The sequence below is a fragment of the Amborella trichopoda genome, chromosome 2, assembly GCF_054954075.1.
Source record: "Amborella trichopoda isolate Santa Cruz 75 chromosome 2, AtrichopodaSantaCruz75HAP2 v2.0, whole genome shotgun sequence".
Lineage (NCBI taxonomy): Eukaryota > Viridiplantae > Streptophyta > Magnoliopsida > Amborellales > Amborellaceae > Amborella > Amborella trichopoda.
Genome location: NC_142337.1, coordinates 56,461,913 through 56,479,157, shown reverse-complemented (window position 1 = coordinate 56,479,157; position 17,245 = coordinate 56,461,913). Strand labels below are relative to the sequence as shown.

Genomic DNA, 17,245 nt, shown 5'->3' with positions numbered 1-17,245 from the left:
GTTGTACTTTAATGAATGAACTCTTTCATCCCTACCTCAACTTCATAGTGGTTTTACCTTTCTGTATACAGCCAGACTCTGGAGGAACATGGCAAACATCTAAGGGTAGTGTATGATGTACGTAGGAAAAAGCACTAATATGTAAAGAAGGAGAAATGCTCCTTCACTCAAAGAGAAGTCATATTCCTAAGGCATAGGATAGGGGATGGCCAGATTAAGATGGAAAAGCAGAAGGTGAACGCAATAGAAGAGTAGCGAGTCCCCACCGAAGTGACCGAGCTACGTTCATTTCTTGGCCTTGTGAACTATTACCGTCGGTTCATCACTAGATACTCTAGGAAGGCAGCTCCACTCCCAGTTGAAGAAAGTCTTGGCATTGGAAGGACAAGTGCCAGCGAGCCTTTGAGGACTTGGAGAGGGCCATGACGGAGGAACCAGTATAGAGCCAGACTATACTGTGCCTTTCGAAGTGCACAATGATGCATCAAACTATGTCAATGGAAGAGTCTTTGCCCAGGAGGGACACCCAGTAGCATATGAGGGCCGGAAGCTCAACTAGACAGAAAGGTGCGGTCTAAGAGAAAGAGATGACAACAGTGGTGCATTGCCTGAGGACATGGAGGCACTACTTCGTTCGGTCTAGATTTGTGGTCAAGACTGATAATGTGGCCACAAGCTACTTTTCTACATAGAAGAAGCTTTCTCCAGGCAGGATTTCCTAACGGAGTTTGACTTTGTGTTCGATTCAAAGTATAAGCCAGGAAAAACTAACCAAGTAGCAGATGCCCAGGAAAGCTGAACTTGTTGCTTTGAAGGGGGAAGAGCGAGCTGCCATTTGCAAAATACAAGGGACCTTGCCTGAGAGGATAAGGTTTAGAGAAAGATCCCTTCTTGGTGGCTAGGCTAGTGCAACAGGCCAAGTCGGGAGCTGCTAGTAGGTTTTGGATCAAGGATGGGCTCTTGATCACCTCTATTTAAATCAAGAAGTTGGGGCTTTATCAGCCGTTACCAAGAAAGCGCCTCCATGGATTTCGTAGGAGGCGGGGAAGAACTACGTTTTTGTCGTAGTCGATCCTTCGGATTCAGTAAGATGGCCATTTTTATACTCGTATAGCCGAATTCTGCTTCCAAAATGTAGTGGTCTACTGCAGACTGCCCGCCACCCCTCAATGTTGATCAATTGAGTCGAGCCCTCCATGTTAGATGAGGTGGCTGAACTTGAGGTTGAGTTGGAGATCGACGACCTCATTCCTGATCGATAGCTGGTATTAACCGAAGACCGACTAGACTAAGGAGAGCTCGAAGAAGAGGGACTAATCTCTACAGAGTGGGAAATGTTCTCCCCACAGAAGCCTAGTGTGGGTACAAAAGGAGTTCCCACATCTGACAATTGAGTCAAAGTCGTGTTGGGCTGCAATAAAAGGGAGGTTTGTTCCTACGAGAAAAGCCCTACTTCGCTAGCCCTACTTCCCGCCTCCCTTTTCTCGTAGCGAAGAAAACGGTGCGAGAACCAAGCAACATAAGAGTGCGCTAGCGCGAAAGCCATTGCACGGTTGTAGTTTTCTTGCTGGGTAAAAAAGCAAACCAACGAATGCAAGCAAGAAAATGGATGCGCGGCGCGTTAGTGCCCTTGCTTCTTACTTTCAAGCCAGCGTACAAAACATATGCACTAGCGTCACTAATGCGCCCTTGCTTCTTGAATTTCGAGCCTACACTTGCTGGCTTTTTTGCTCTTGCGAAGCCCTCTAAAGCGAGTGCTTTGATGTTGCAAGCCCCAATTTGATGTGTAGCCTATGCTACACATCTTCTCGCTTAGGGCTTGCAACAGCAAAAAGCCCACTTCTACTTTTTCTTTGCTCTCGCCCTCTCAAACTTTTTCTTTGACATTGCTTCTTGAATTTCGAGCCTACACTTGCTGGCTTTTTGCTCTTGCGAAGCCCTCTAAAGCGAGTGCTTTGATGTTGTAAGCCCCAATTTGATGTGTAGCCTATGCTACACATCTTCTCGCTTAGGGCTTGCAACAGCAAAAAGCCCACTTCTATTTTTTCTTTGCTCGCGCCCTCTCAAACTTTTTCTTTGACATTGCTACCACCGGCTTTGCTCGTTGGTAACCAAAGTTACCTTTGGTTACTGCAACCATAGGTTCTCTTTGGAAACGTTAGCAAAGAAAGCTTAAACAGGATCGGGGCTTGGCTTGCATTAGTTGTAGCCTACCTAACCTATAATTCTAATAGAATATAAATATAATGTAATATAATATAAGTAGGCTTTCATTCTAGAAGCGGTAGCTTCCATGCCAGAAAAAAGGCCTCCTTCCTTTCGTAGCCAGGCCGGCCGCAGAAGCGAGAAGGATGAGCTTCAATTGCTTCTACTAGGGAGGCGGGAAGTGAAGTTTAGCGAATCTTCTAAAACGCAAGCAAGGCACACTTACTCTCCTAATAGCGTGCGTTGGCGGCTAAGGAAGGAGGCAAAAGACTCTACTCTAGTACAAAGGCATTCGGGATACTAGACTCTACTAGACTATAGTAAAGAGGCATTCGAGAAACTAGTCGCTTCTGGCTTTGCTTCGAGAATGCTGACTACAGAGACTACAAGAGGAAGTGAAGCTTCTAGAAAAGCTTCGTAGACTCGACAAGTCGCTTCTAGTCTTGAGCTTCTTTGTGATAGTCATAAGGCATTCTGGTAGGAATGCTGACCACTATGTCGGCTTAGAAAGCGAGCGAGTTGCTTCGGCTAGTAAGATTCTCGCCAGACGAAGCGACTTGCTCGCTTCCCTTCGCCTATCTATTGACAAGGCTTGGAAGCCGTAAGGCCCCCTTACTTCACTTAACTGATTCACGTAGGTCCAAACCAGCTGGCTCATTTTTCCTTTCCGAGATCTCGACTCTTCAAAATGGTTGGAGAGAGCCCCGCCTCCTCTTGTCAGGCACCAGACCCGACGGTTATAGGACTACTTCACTCGCTCTTTGGCTCACTTCATGCTTACGCACTTCTCTCGCTCGTGTCATTCCAGCCGGTTTCTACCTGTCAATAAGGGACCAAAAAAAGCTCTTTGCTCCCCTTTACAATATGAAGAAATAAGGGTCGAAGTTTAGACAGCGAATACTTTTTCTACCTATATAAAAGATCATGAAAGAGGCGATCAGAATGGTACCCGAATCCATTTACGATCCCGGGTTTCCAGACACATCGCACTTCCGCCCGAGTCGAGGCTGCCACGCAGCCCTAAGATGGATCAAAGAAGAGTGGGAAACCTCTCCCTGGTTTTTTGAATTCGACATTAGGAAGTCTTTTCACACCATCGACCGACATCAACTCATCCCAATCTTTAAGGAAGAGATCGATGATCCCAAGTTCTTTTACCCCACTCAGAAAGTCTTTTCTGCCTAACGACTCGTAGGAGGTGAGAAGGGCCGTTACTCCATCCCACACAGTCTACTACTATTGGCCCTACCAGCAACATCTACCCACACAAGCTCGATCAAGAGATAGGGAGGATCCGATAGAAGCACGAGATTCCAATTGTTCAGAGAATGAGATCGGTTCTATAAAGGACAGGTCGTATTGATGACCAAGAAAACTCTGGAGAAGAAGCAAGCTTCAACGCATTTTGGCTAAAGAGCATCCAACGCAAAGCAACCTATCATTCCCTTGTTTCGTCGTGGCACACACACCCCCCCCCCCCCCCCCCCCCCCCCCCCACACACACACACACACACACACACAAGCACCCCCCCGGTGAAGGGGGGACCAGAAAACGCCTTTCATTTTCCCCCATTCGTCCGCCCTTGCTGCCTTCCTTAACAAGCCCTCGAGCCTCCTTTGCGCTACCTTCCTCACAGAAGCGACGGGGTTGACCCCAAAGGCCAAATTCTATGGTAGAGAACGTTGTAATAATTCAAATGGGGCCATGAGGTACCTTCTTAAGTATTGCAAACTAAGGGGCCTGCTGATGGAGCAGGGCGGGGGGGCGATACTAGTTCTCAAGTCAGAGATACACCAGGCCTGTAAGCAGGCCCCCTTCAATTACCTATACTTAATTAGGATTTTTTACGCGTGATATGCCGACGACTGACTACTGGGAATCGTGGGTGCCATAGAGCTTCTCATAGAAATACAAAAACATATGACCCACTTCCTACAATCCAGCCTGAACCTTGAGATAGGCTCTACAAGATCAACAACTATAGCTGCACGAAGTATGGTAGAATTCCCTGGTACGGTCATTCAGGAAGTCCCTCAGAGGACGACTCCCGTACAATTATTACAAGAGCTGGAGAAGCGTCTGTGGCTAAAGCAACGTATCCATATAACTACTTGCAAAGTACGCTCCGCCATCAATTCCAAGTTGAGGGACCTAGGGTTTAGTATCCCGATCCAACAACTGACGAAGGGGATGAGCGGAACTAGGAGTCTACTGGACGCGGTTCAACTAGCGGAGACTCTTGGAACAGCTGGAGTAAGAAGTCCCCAAGTTTGCGTATTATGGGGGACCGTCAAGCACATCTGGCAAGGTTCAATGGGTATATCGTTGTTGCATAGCCCAGGTCGGAGCAACGTGCCATGGGATGTTCAACAGGCAATCTCACAATCGGGCATGAGCGTCCGAAAGTTTTCATTGTATACTCTCGTGGGTCGGAAGGCAGGGGGGAAGGAGGGGGACACTGGGCGGAATCTTTCAGCAGCAAATTCCCCATGCAGATATAGGCATCTATCACAAAGATACTCTAAAGGCCTCAGGATCGAGGTCTCATTAGCTAGAGAAGACCCTAGCCAACCCACGTGGCCTGCTTCACGAACATCAGCAATGGAGACATCGTAAATCGGTCTGTGGGCATCGCGATTAGTCCTTTGTTCTACTACAGGTGCCGCGACAACCCTTACAAAGTCCGAACGATTGTCGGTGGCGCCTTGTATCCAACCGGTGACGCATGGTTTGGTCGGGTGGAATCATGTGGTAGGGATGAAGAACAGCCCGTAGTGGTTGCTCGATTGGGACCGGTATTTTACTATTATTCCCACAGTAGCTAATGTCCCACTGGCAAAAGAGGTAGGGTTCTCATCTCCCAATGGACAAAGGAGGTGTTCCTATTCATTCCTTTTGCTTGGCCAGCTAGCCACTCTGCAACCCTTCACCAACCCCTAGAGCTATATGAATAGGACAGATGGAGATGACTAATGACGAATGGAAGTGGAGGATTTAACATGTTCGGTGCCTCGCCACCTTCATCGGAGACAAAAATGATGGGAATCCTATTGATGAATAAGAGGCATAGGCATTGCCACGCCGGGAATACCTTACCAACAAACTCTTGATACAAAATAAACCTCCCTCCATAGAGAAGGGAAAGTATCGGTCCCGTCACCCCTGGTCGAGAGAGATGAACCCGCACCATATTTGATAACCTTCAAACGAAATCCGAAGCATATGTGACTAAACAACTCACTTGAGAGCTCCGTGACCGGTTCAAGTCCAGGTCCACCAATGATTGATAGGCCATTCCCCCCGTCTCTTGATCCCTCATTCCACTAATAAGTGGTTCTTGATTCAAGGCATATACTGCCTTGCCCTATATTTATCCTTCTTATTAGCGCAGGTGCTCATTAACGGCCGCTGAACTTCAAACTCGAGTGGAGAAAGAGGGCTAGGCCCAAGAGTGTTTTTAGGGACTGGACTAGGGAAAGAAAAGATGAGTTGATTATAGAGCTAGGGGTAGATCGAAGTCATGTCCATTGGGCATGCACACGCCAGTTCCATGAACAACTTCTCCCATCACATCATTCACCAGAATTAGGTGTAGGAATCAAGATCATGTCCAGAAATCATGTCAAACATCAACCGTGAGGCAAGGAATTCAATCAAATATTCGTTGTTATGTTATATAGGCTTCTCAAGAAAAGAAGTTGGACGAACCTCCGCCTTGGATTCTAGGGGAAGGGCAGAGGTTCCTTCACCTTGCTATAGGAAGGTTTGAGTTGTGGGTTACAACTGGACCGAAGGGACGGGGGAGGAATTCTATACTCCGATCGGGATTCATCACGATAGTTTCGAATCAAAGCATGGGCAAAAGCTTTATTGAGGGAGCAGTAGATCGTCGATTGTAGAGCCAGGTCAGTCAACTTTTATTGGGACTTCTATTGATTCGACTAGAGGGAAATAGATACTAGCAGTAAACTTGGCGGAAGGAACGGGGGGGCCCCATGGAGACAGATGCGAGTACAGGAGCCGTCGTCGACCAATGAATGAGATGCCGGAGGGAGGGGCTCATTAGACTAATCAATGGTCCCTGAGCCTACTTAACATAGATGTCTATGAAATGAAATAGGGGATTAGTTAAACGGAAAGCTCAGGAAGGAGGAGGACATTACTTTCTCATTCCGCTAGCAGGTGGTCCTATCAAATCTCTTCATCAACTGGTAGGGTGAATTGGTTCCTTATTCCGGTTGTGAAGCGGAAGAAGAGGGGGAATGGGCATAGCCCCACCTACAACTCGCGTTTCTGGGAAGTCAAGCTTTCAACAAGAATCTGTGTCGGAATGACTATCCATCCTTATCTCCTATTCCCTATCTCTCGCTTTTCTTTTCCTTTCAGCAGGAGAATCATTCAAACAAGAGTTCAAGGGCACTCTTCCTAATCCGAGAATGAGATGGGATAAGACCCGGATGTAGAGTCGCTGGATTGTTTCTATGGATTTTTGACCCCATACTAATCTAGTCTAGGTAAGGGTGTCTTTCCCCCCACCCTTGAAAGATGGAGTAGTTCATCTGTGTTTTGAAAGCCCGCCCTAAAGATAGGAGTTCCTCTCTCTACTACCTATATGAACCCGAAGACTATTCTTTGTGGTGGAGTGCTTCGAATAGGTTCAGATCCCGTAGTCAAACTCCTCCCAGACCAGGCCCACCTGCCTCTGAAGCGGGAATGACTGCCTACCCGAGGAATCGAAAAGTTGGAAGTGGGATGTGGAATGTGATTGGTGATGGATGGTGGCTATGAAATCGGTTCGGGATCATCTCGCATATGGATCTGTATCTACACCTAGCTCTGTTGTTGACACTGGGTTGGTAGGGAACAAGAGATGGGCTTTGTTTCATTGAAAAAGAAATGCCTCTCTATGACCGAGAGATATCTAGTTTTTAGTTCAAGGGGACCAATATTGTTTCACTACTAACTTCTCTTCCTTCTCGCCCTTCTTCCTTCTTCCTTCGAACTGCGAACCCCTTTGTTTGAAAACTGACAAGGGTGGCATTCAATCCAATCTTTTATGCCAGCCACTATCCATCTTTTGAAAGGTGCCGGGAAGTACTCTTTCCTTTCCACTGGTTCTTGAAACAATCTCCACTTCTCCAATATTATCCTTCTCGCATCGGTTCTGCATCAGATGATGAGCCCTTGAATGAAATGCGAAAACAGAGACCTTTCTATATGATGGAGTAGAAAGACTACCAACGCATAACGGTTCCAACTCGAGCGAGAGCTCGAACGGGGGAGGCAAGAACATTCGAAAGCTCCACTATTCTAATCTAAGAGAAAGACTCTATTCTATCAATCGATCGAGAATCTCATCATTAGTTTCCCTTGGATTGTTTTCAAGTGCTTTTAGGCCTAAGCATAGCCCAAGCCTAAAGGTTGTTCCCATGCCCTTCCTTAGGGCTGTATGCATCATGAATGAAGAGACTCTGCATAGGTTACACAAGCCATAACTGAGGCTACCTAGCCTTTGCACCATATTTGACCACCTGAGCTAGAGGAGTTGAGGAGGCAACTGAAGGAACTCTTGGAGGCGGGCTACATTCCTCCAAGGCACCATTCGTCGCACCAGTGCTTTTCCAAAAAAAAGACGACGGGAGCTTTTGGTTATGCATCGACTATCGGGCATTGAACAAGGTAACAATCAAGAACAAGCCATTCCCCTCATTGTTGATTTGTTTGATCGGGGTAGATACTTTAGTGAGATTGAAGATCGGGGTACTACCGACGTCTGTATAGCCGAAGGTGATGAGCCAAAGACCACATGTCTCACTCGGTATGGAGCTTTTGAGTTCTTAGTGATGCCCTTTGGACTCACCATTGCCCTTTGGACTCACCAATACCCCTGCAACCGTTTGTACTTTAATGAATGAACTCTTTCATCCCTACCTCAACTTCATAGTAGTTTACCTTTCTGTATACAGCCAGACTCTGGAGGAACATGGCAAACATCTAAGGGTAGTGTATGATGTACGTAGGAAAAAGCACTTGTATGTAAAGAAGGATAAATGCTCCTTCGCTCAAAGAGAAGTCATATTCCTAGGGCATTGGATAGGGGATGGCCAGATTATGATGGACAAGCAGAAGGTGAATGCAATAGAAGAGTGGCGAGTCCGCACCAAAGTGACCGAGCATATCTTGGCCTTGTGAACTATTACCGTCGGTTCATCACTGGATACTCTAGGAAGGCAGCTCCACTCACAGTTGAAGAAAGTCTTGGCATTGGAAGGACAAGTGTCAGCGAGCCTTTGAGGACTTGAAGAGGGCCATGACGGAGGAACCAGTATAGAGCCAGACTATATTGCGCCTTTCGAAGTGCACAATGATGCATCAAACTATGTCATTGGAAGAGTCTTGGTCCAGGAGGGACACCCAGTAGCATATGAGGGCCGGAAGCTCAACGAGACAGAAAGGTGCGGTCCAAGAGAAAGAGATGACAACAGTGGTGCATTGCCTGAGGACATGGAGGCACTACTTCGTTCGGTCTAGATTTGTGGTCAAGACTGATAATGTGGCCACAAGCTACTTTTCTACACAGAAGAAGCGTTCTCCAGGCAGGATTTCCTATCGGAGTGTGACTTTGTGTTCTAGTCAAAGTATAAGCCAGGAAAAACTAACCAAGTAGCAAATGCCCAAGAAAGCTGAACTTGTTGCTTTGAAGGGGGAAGAGCGAGCTGCCATTTGCAAAATACAAGGGACCTTCCCTGAGAGGGGAAGGTTTAGAGAAAGATCCCTTCTTGGTGGCTAGGCTAGTGCAACAGGCCAAGTCGAGAGCTACTAGTAGGTTTTGGATCAAGGATGGGCTCTTGATCACTAGAGGAATTGCCTCTACGTGCCCAAGGTTGGAGACTTCACTTAAGGAAGGAGATATTAAGAGAGTGCCATGATACACGGCTGGTCACCCTGGGCAGCGGAGGACACTGGCCCTTATAGCACGAGGTTACTACTGGCCAAAGAAGGAGGAATAGGTTCAAAATGGTATGTAAGGACTTGTCATCTTTGTCAGTAGGACACAATGGAGCGAGCTAAACCAGCAGGTTGGAGCCCTTCAGAGAGACAATGCATGGGCAAGTGTATCCATGGATTGAATTGCAAGCTTCCCTAAGGTGGGGGAGTATGGCTCAATTATGGTTGTACTAGACTAGAGTTCTTTGCCATCTTCACCCCAGCCCCTACTAACTGTACTGCAAAAGAAGCTGCAAGATTCTTTTGAAATGATGATGTAAAGTACTTGGGCATACCCCTTACCATCATTAGTGATAGGGACCCGATTTTGGACAGAAGTCTTCAAACTCATAGGGTCCAAGCTAAACTTGTCCACAAGTTTCCACCTAAATTACTCGCTTTGTCCTAATGTGCATCATTTTATTAAAGTTCAATGGATTCTAAGGAAAATTGAAAAGGGGCCACTGTATTCTAGGATATTGTTCTTTTGCCAAATTAGCATATTTCATGTAGGAGCATACCCTACATTAACTCCCTAGGAAAAAAGAGATATTTTGAAATTTTGTTGTCTTAAATTATAGGATCCACCTAGGAATCATTGATGACTATTTTTTAAAAGAAATTAGACTCTGAGTTCTCAACTCTTTAGGTTACTAATGCTGAATCATTAGATGACTATTTTTATTTTAATTTTTTAGGTTGGTCTTTAGGTTCAAGGGGTCACATCCCCACAATTTGAGGTCTTAAAAATACTTTTCGTTTGAGTTTTACCTGAGATCAAATGGACAATATGCTTCCCCATGAGATTTTTTGACGTATACAACATGCTCTATCAGGACCAAACTGTATATTGACTCTCCCGGGCAAAGAGATATGGGATGTGATTGTCCTTCAAAAATTAGTGATCATTTCATGCAAAGGGTGCGGTTGGGTGTCGTTTCTTTTTATACAAGTGTTTCATAACCGACTGCTCAAGTGAATTGGCTTTCAGGAAAAGCGCTCAAGCTTAATTGGTTAGCGCTTGACAATTTGCAACGCTACGTCCTAAGCTCAATTCCTACTAAGGGTAGGGTCCCTCCCCTCTGACTCACCCAAAAATAAAGTCAATTAGCCTTTTGGAAAATCAGTTTGGTACAGAGAATCGGTCATCCATATTAGCAAATAAGACTTGTAAAAAAAAAAAAATTAGAGATCAAACAGTAAAAAGGTATAATAGTTGGGAACCAAGCAATTCGGCTGATCTGGATCACCAGATTCCCCAATGAAACCGAGCAAATCCATCTAAGTTGGGCTTATTCTCGGTATCCAAACACGAAATTTAAATCACTGCCTTGTGTAAAAGTTATTAAACTTGCGCAAATATATCAGCGATTTAGTTTCAAGTCTACTTGGGCAATTTTAGAGGGACTTTGTCTAGTGATGTGCTTTTTATAGTTATCGCGAGCGGGAATGGGAACAACTCCGGTTTTAGGAGCGAGAGCGTCAGAGCAATGTCAGCCCGAAGCTCCGGAGCTCGGGGGCGAGTCCCGGTGAGGGTAAAAGTAATGGATCGAGATGCCGTATGAACAAGGAGCATGTTACCCATACATCAGGATCGAGATCCCTATTTAACGAGAACGCTTTTCATGTCAAATGGGCTTGTGTTCCCATATTCATTAGGATCGTGCTCCCATTGATAACAGGATCGCGCCCCCATCTAAGAATGATTGTGTTCCTATTTGGAAACAATCGAACTCCATTCAAGGAAGGATCACGTTCTGTGCATGATTAGTCCACGTTCCCATCACAGAAATCCACTTTTATGAAAATTTGGCTTCAAATATAATTATTTTATTTTTAAAATTAATTTTATTTAAGAAGGTTCTTTTAGGATGTTTCGGGAAAATAGGGATGCAGTTCCGAAAATGTAGGGATCGCACTCCTAAAGTGTAGAAATCGTGCTCCTAAAATGTAGAAATCAAGTGGTTGTGAGCATATTATTGACTTGACTTAAAGTTGCAAAAAAAAATTCGAACTTTGTGACACACTAAACCATCCAATTTGACATCTAATGACCAAAAGTAAAAATGATCTTCTTATATGGAAGATAAATGATCCTAACCTTAAATGCATAGAAAAAGGAACATATTGAATATCAATGTTAATATACATCATCATAGCTTAATTTGCAGGATGACGGTGATGGAAGTATGTTAAAGAAGGGACTGCACTATTTACGTGTCAAAAAAAAATAGAGGGACTGCACTATTTGCACTAAATTAGAATTTGCAGACTCTTTTTAAAGGGAAAAAGACCTATATCTCTTTCAATACACAACCTCTGCATAAAAAAATAACAAATACCCAAATATCTCATCATCACTTTTTTTAAGCTTTATTAAATAAAAAAATTTTATACAAGGGTGAGGGCTTGTGCATCTCAAAAATTCACTACAAGAGGTTGTTTCGATGTCCAAAAATCCTCAAATCGATCGTCTTGACCTCAAAGTGTATGAACATGAGAAAAATTGGATTTTAAATCTTCAATAAATGCATCTTGTAACGTATTTCTGGATCAAAAATTTTCCAGATTATCAAGTGCTCATATATTTGTTCGATCTACAATATTTTTAAAGCTTTAAATTTTATAATTAAAAGTAAAAATTAAATTTCAGGCCATTACAATGATTTCCAATACTAAAATAACATCTTTCAATACTATTTCAATGTATGCCTTACTTTGATTGTTTAGGGCCTTGGCATTATAGAAACCACACCCTTATAAAATTACATCAATGATATGAACTATTTAACATCAAAGACAGTTTTTATTAATCCTAGGGCTCAAATGTATAAATGAATCCCCTCTTAAAAAATCCATTTTTGAGATGGATTTTGAACGTAAGGTTTAGGGATATAGAATCTATCACATGGACATTATGAACATGCCAAAAAATAAATTTTAAAAATTGAAAATGATAATTTTAAGAAGAAAGTATTAGGCTATTGTATTGGGCCGACCAACACACCCATGGGTTGTCCAGACCATATCTAGGTTTAGACCTATACAATAGACCCAAAAAGTTGGACAAGGATCCATTTCACCTTCACCCGAAGGTCGGGTCCAAACCTAGGTATAGCTTGGATCCTATCAGGTAGAGGTAGGTCTGACCAGACCTACTAGGAATATATAACTAGGAAAAGTATACGAATATATCATTTACTACTAGGTATATATAAGTAGGAAAAGTAGACAAAGAAACACTCTTGTCCATCTGATTTCAAATCAGGTAGTTGTGAAATTGTCATTTTTTTTTTTTTTTGACAAGATCATAATGACTTTATTACTCAATCAAACCAATGATTACAGTGAAAATGATAAACACAATAATTAAAAGGATAATTAATTGAGCACCAAAGATGGGGCCAACACTCCATCCTTAGCAAGCGAGTCAACCCTTTCATTCGCATCCCTAAAAACATGATTGAAAGCCACAACCTTATTGTGACAAATATCCAAAGCTTCCAACCAAAACTTTCTCAAGCTCCAAGGTGGCTTATTAGATCTGGACATCCAGTTGATAACATTAAGAGAATCCTCTTCCACCAGTCATGCAGATTGATCACAACGATCTTTCAACAACTTTAAACCTTGAAGCATAGCTAACATTTCTGCTTGGTTTGCTGTAGTTATCCCGCACGGGCCACAAAAGTGATTATCTCTATAACCTGATAATCTTTAACCACACCCCCAAAACCAACATGTCCTAGGGTTCCCAAAGAACTGCCATCAAAATTCAACTTAAAACATCCACGATAGGGTGGGGTCTATTGAAATTGAATACTGGGTCTGGAACTTCATTGGTGTAACAAACTCCTCGCATTCAGTCAAACATCAATATTTAAAACCCCGAAACCTTCTTTCATAAAAGAAAACCGCAACCAAACATTATGAAAAATCTTATCTTTCACACGATCCAACTCCCAACTGAAGCCCTCAAAAATTCACCTATTTCTCTCCAACCAAACTTCCCAAATGATTGAAGCTCTAAAAATATGCCATATCATCATCCCCTTTTTAGGCAAAGAAGGATTCGAGAGTTGATCTATCAAATCAAAATGATGTGCCAGTAAAGGCATTTGAAAACCAATAATGTGAAAGGTTCAGATCCACAATGCCAAGTAAACTGGCAATGAATGAACAAATGATCTCCAGTATCCTCATTATTTTACACAATAAGCAAATATTGATGATTATTTTCCTCCTCTTCCTCAAATTGTTTAGACGCAAACTTTGTAAAAGTTGAGAATGGCATGGGGCTTTGACGGTAATATTGTCGAACTTCATGGTGAGGTCTCTGACTCCATTCTCTCCAAAAGGTAAGGACCCAAATCCCCACTAACATTCCACTTTAAAATTACCCAAAAAGAACTTTGTAAAAGTTTTCTCGAATTTCAAAACACACCCAAGCATTGCAATTTGACAACAGACGATTAAGAGTAATTATTACCTCCTTGCAACAAAGATAAATAATGTCATAGTATACAGTTCTATGATATATATATATATATATATACTTTATATTATAAATTATAAAAAACAAAATTTTATATTCTTTTTCTTTCTAAACTCGAACCATATGTGACACAATAGGTTGGGTCCATGTCCAAGTGACTTGAACCAAATAAGTCTAACTTAGACCTAGTCAGGTTGGTTCGGGGAGTTCTAATCAAATCAAAAACTCAAACCTTTTCTGCTCAAAAATCCTACTTTCCATTTTACTTTCTTAAAGATTGAAATGAAGGTTCACGATTATTACGGGCAACAAACTAGGCCATGGGTGCATGTCATGCATCTTAGGTTTCCCTCCTCAGGATCTAAAAATGCACATTGGTGCGTAAGAAGTTTTAAAGTGTGAAATGGACCACTAATGCTTAAATGGTCTTTCAATTTATGGGATTGTTGTCCATTGAATTGAATTACCATTTAAACTGTGGTGGTCCTTTGGAGCACAACCCACAAGACTTGGATTTTTTTGTGAGATTTGGGTTCAACACTATAGGTGCCGAACCTGTCTAATTTATATTGGAAAGATGGGTTTTGCAGTTTCAGATGCTAAATTCATCGTTTTCTCTGCAACAATGGTTTCAGCACTTTATGCCTTGGACTTTCAACTGTCATCATCATCATCATTTGAGTTTTAACTCAACTATTTGGACTCGGCAAACCCATTCTATCATTGAAAAAAAAAAAAAAAATTGGTTTAGTACACCTAGTACAAACAAAAGACAATCCGGGGAAAATAAAAATCCAACAAGCGCAAAGTACAAAAAAAAAATTAATTGAAAAAATAAAGTGGATCTCTATGTTAACTTCCCATATACATAATTACGCATTTCCAATATATATTTTATTCGATATATAATATTTTTATTACATGGGTTGGTTGTAAGTCATCTGTCTGGTCCCCCATGTATGTTTTGGGTCTCCTTTTCTATTTTGAATGATGTAATGCGTGTGTGATTGAACTGATTTTTTTTAGTCATTAACAATAATTGATAAAATTTGTCAAAAAAAAAAAAAATGTATGATTTGGGTCAAGTCCTGATGAGGGCCGATGCAACTTGTCTATGCCCCTACGTTAAACTCAAATTTATCAATGGAAAATGATTTGATAGGGCTGCAGCCCTATCAAAATACGTAAAGCCTCGCCTCATAACTCATCAAAAATTGAAATTCAAGCATTAGAAAACCTTTACATAGGTCATCTTGGCTTGAACATTATGATTTGGAAAAAAATAGGATTTCAAGCTCTATAAATAGTATATATTGTAACCAATTATCTAGACCATCCATTTTGTGCTAAAATTAATTTATGGATCCACAAGATCTATACTATTTTGAATTTCATTATCATTGTTAGAAATTGATTTTAGAGCCATCATAGAGAATTTTGTTGTGCTTTCCAGACGAGGATTTGATGTGAGGTTTGATTTTGTTTACATAAAACCTAGGCCTTACAAAAACCTCATCTATTATAAATATAACCTTAAAATTGTACAACTTTACATTTTATTTAAAGGTATGAGTTTGTTTTCCCAAGGTTTTCCCAAAACCATGCTTCATTGAGACTTTCTTTTTCTTTTCTTTTGACCGATTGGATTGGAGACTTAGTTGGTTCAAGTTAATTTGCATATGATACAAGGTGGATTGAAATCCGCTCCTTCATATTAATGAATGAGAGAGAGGAAAACAATAACTTCATGTAATGTGAAATAGTTTGTGGGAAGAGGATGACCTACCATTAGCAATTCACTCTCTTTATCTTATGCGTGATTTCATGAATGAAATAATGGTCAAATAAAAACGGAAAGAAAATGATATGAATGAAAAACTAGGTAACAATTATTTTATTCCTAATAATTCTATGTTTTCTTTTGATACATCCACTTTCATTTATGAACTTATTTTTGGGATAATGATATGAATGGAAACTTTGGCTAGCGGGACATATTTTCATGGTACACTCTTTTGTTAAATAAATAAATAAATAAAAAGGTGGGGGAAAACTATAGTATTTTTTTTGTGGGTGAGGTTTATCTAAGGTGCCTACCTTATACTATAGAAGTGAGGAGCACCTCTAAACTTTGCCCCAAGATATAGTTTCATTGTAGAAAACTTTACAATGACCGGAAAATCTAATTTCACCCTAATTATAAAGTTTAAAAGTATTGCAAATAAAGGACATCTATAAATGTTTGAAAATCTTGAAAAAATAGACAATTGAGATAACTTGTTACAAGATACGCTATTTCAAGGGTTTGAAATCTTTTTTTTTTAATGTCCATATATCTTGAAGTCAAAAAGATTAATTTGAGGATTTTCCAATATGAAAACACTTTTTTTAATTGAATTTTTAGGTACAGCTTACTTGCACAATATAAGATTGACACCTCCTATGAACTTTGTCCTGTGCAATATAGTGGTTTAATAGTTTGATAGATTGGCTAAGGTTAACAAACCCTAATCACCATAACTGAAAAGGGAAATCACTCCAAATGGACGTCCCTCCTTAAAGATTGTGATTTTAGTTTAGGGACAGTTTACAAAACTGCCCCAGAATGGTTGAGAAGTCCGGGTCAGGCGTGTGAGAATGGGGTTAGTTATTTCAACCCCAAAATGTGTATAAAAGGGCCTCAATCCAGCCTTTCTAAATCACCAATTAAATCCCTTTTCTTCTTATTCTTTTAATCCTTGTTGAAAGAATTCTATCTCAAAAGTTGAGAAGATTGAAGACTTGATGCTTTCATGCTTTCCACAGGCTTTCTTGAACATGGTATTCAGACACGTCCTCTTTGACTTAGTTCTCGGAGATGCGATGTTGAGTAACAGGCTCAAGAAAGCTGTGGAGAAACATGGAAACAACCATATTATTGAGCTCCATGTCTGAATGAGACTGTTACTTTGTTTTCTATTATATATAGATTTCATTTTTGAATTGCTAATATCTGATGATATTAATGGACTTTTTCAAGTCAATAAATACATACAAAACAGAGAGCTGGTGGATCACGGGTAACGGAGGTGGTGAAGTCCTGAAGCTGAAGCTGGGCTAAAAGAATGTTCAGAGAACAAAATGGGGCAACTGTATTCTAGGATATCGTTGTTTTGCCAAATGAGCGTGTAAAGGAACCTCGTGTAGGAGCATATTATACATATAAGTCCCTTGAGCAAAAATGATCCTGAATTTTCTTTATTTGAAATTTTGTGATCTACCTATGAATCATTGATGACTTTGAGTTCTGCAACACTCAGATCTTGCCCTCCAAAAATTTGAATTTTTCTTTTTTTTGAAGTTGGCCTCTAGGTTCCGGAGCTTATGTTCCATTGGATAGCATTTTAAAGAAGGGTGCACCTTCAAATTTTATCATGGTATATAATTTTGACGTAAAATGTTGTTAGGATTATCTCAAAATCTATATTTATATCTAATTATAAAATTTTAAATTTCAAAAATAGTTAAAATCAAGTAGATCTATAAACATATGAAATTCTTAATTTATTTTTCATGTT

At 41.3% G+C, this 17,245-nt stretch overlaps 1 pseudogene; it reads left to right on the top strand.

Moving 5' to 3' along the window:
* Window positions 1-3,045: 3,045 nt before the first annotated feature.
* On the top strand, window positions 3,046-16,622 carry LOC18431362 (uncharacterized; annotated as a pseudogene).
* Window positions 16,623-17,245: the final 623 nt, after the last annotated feature.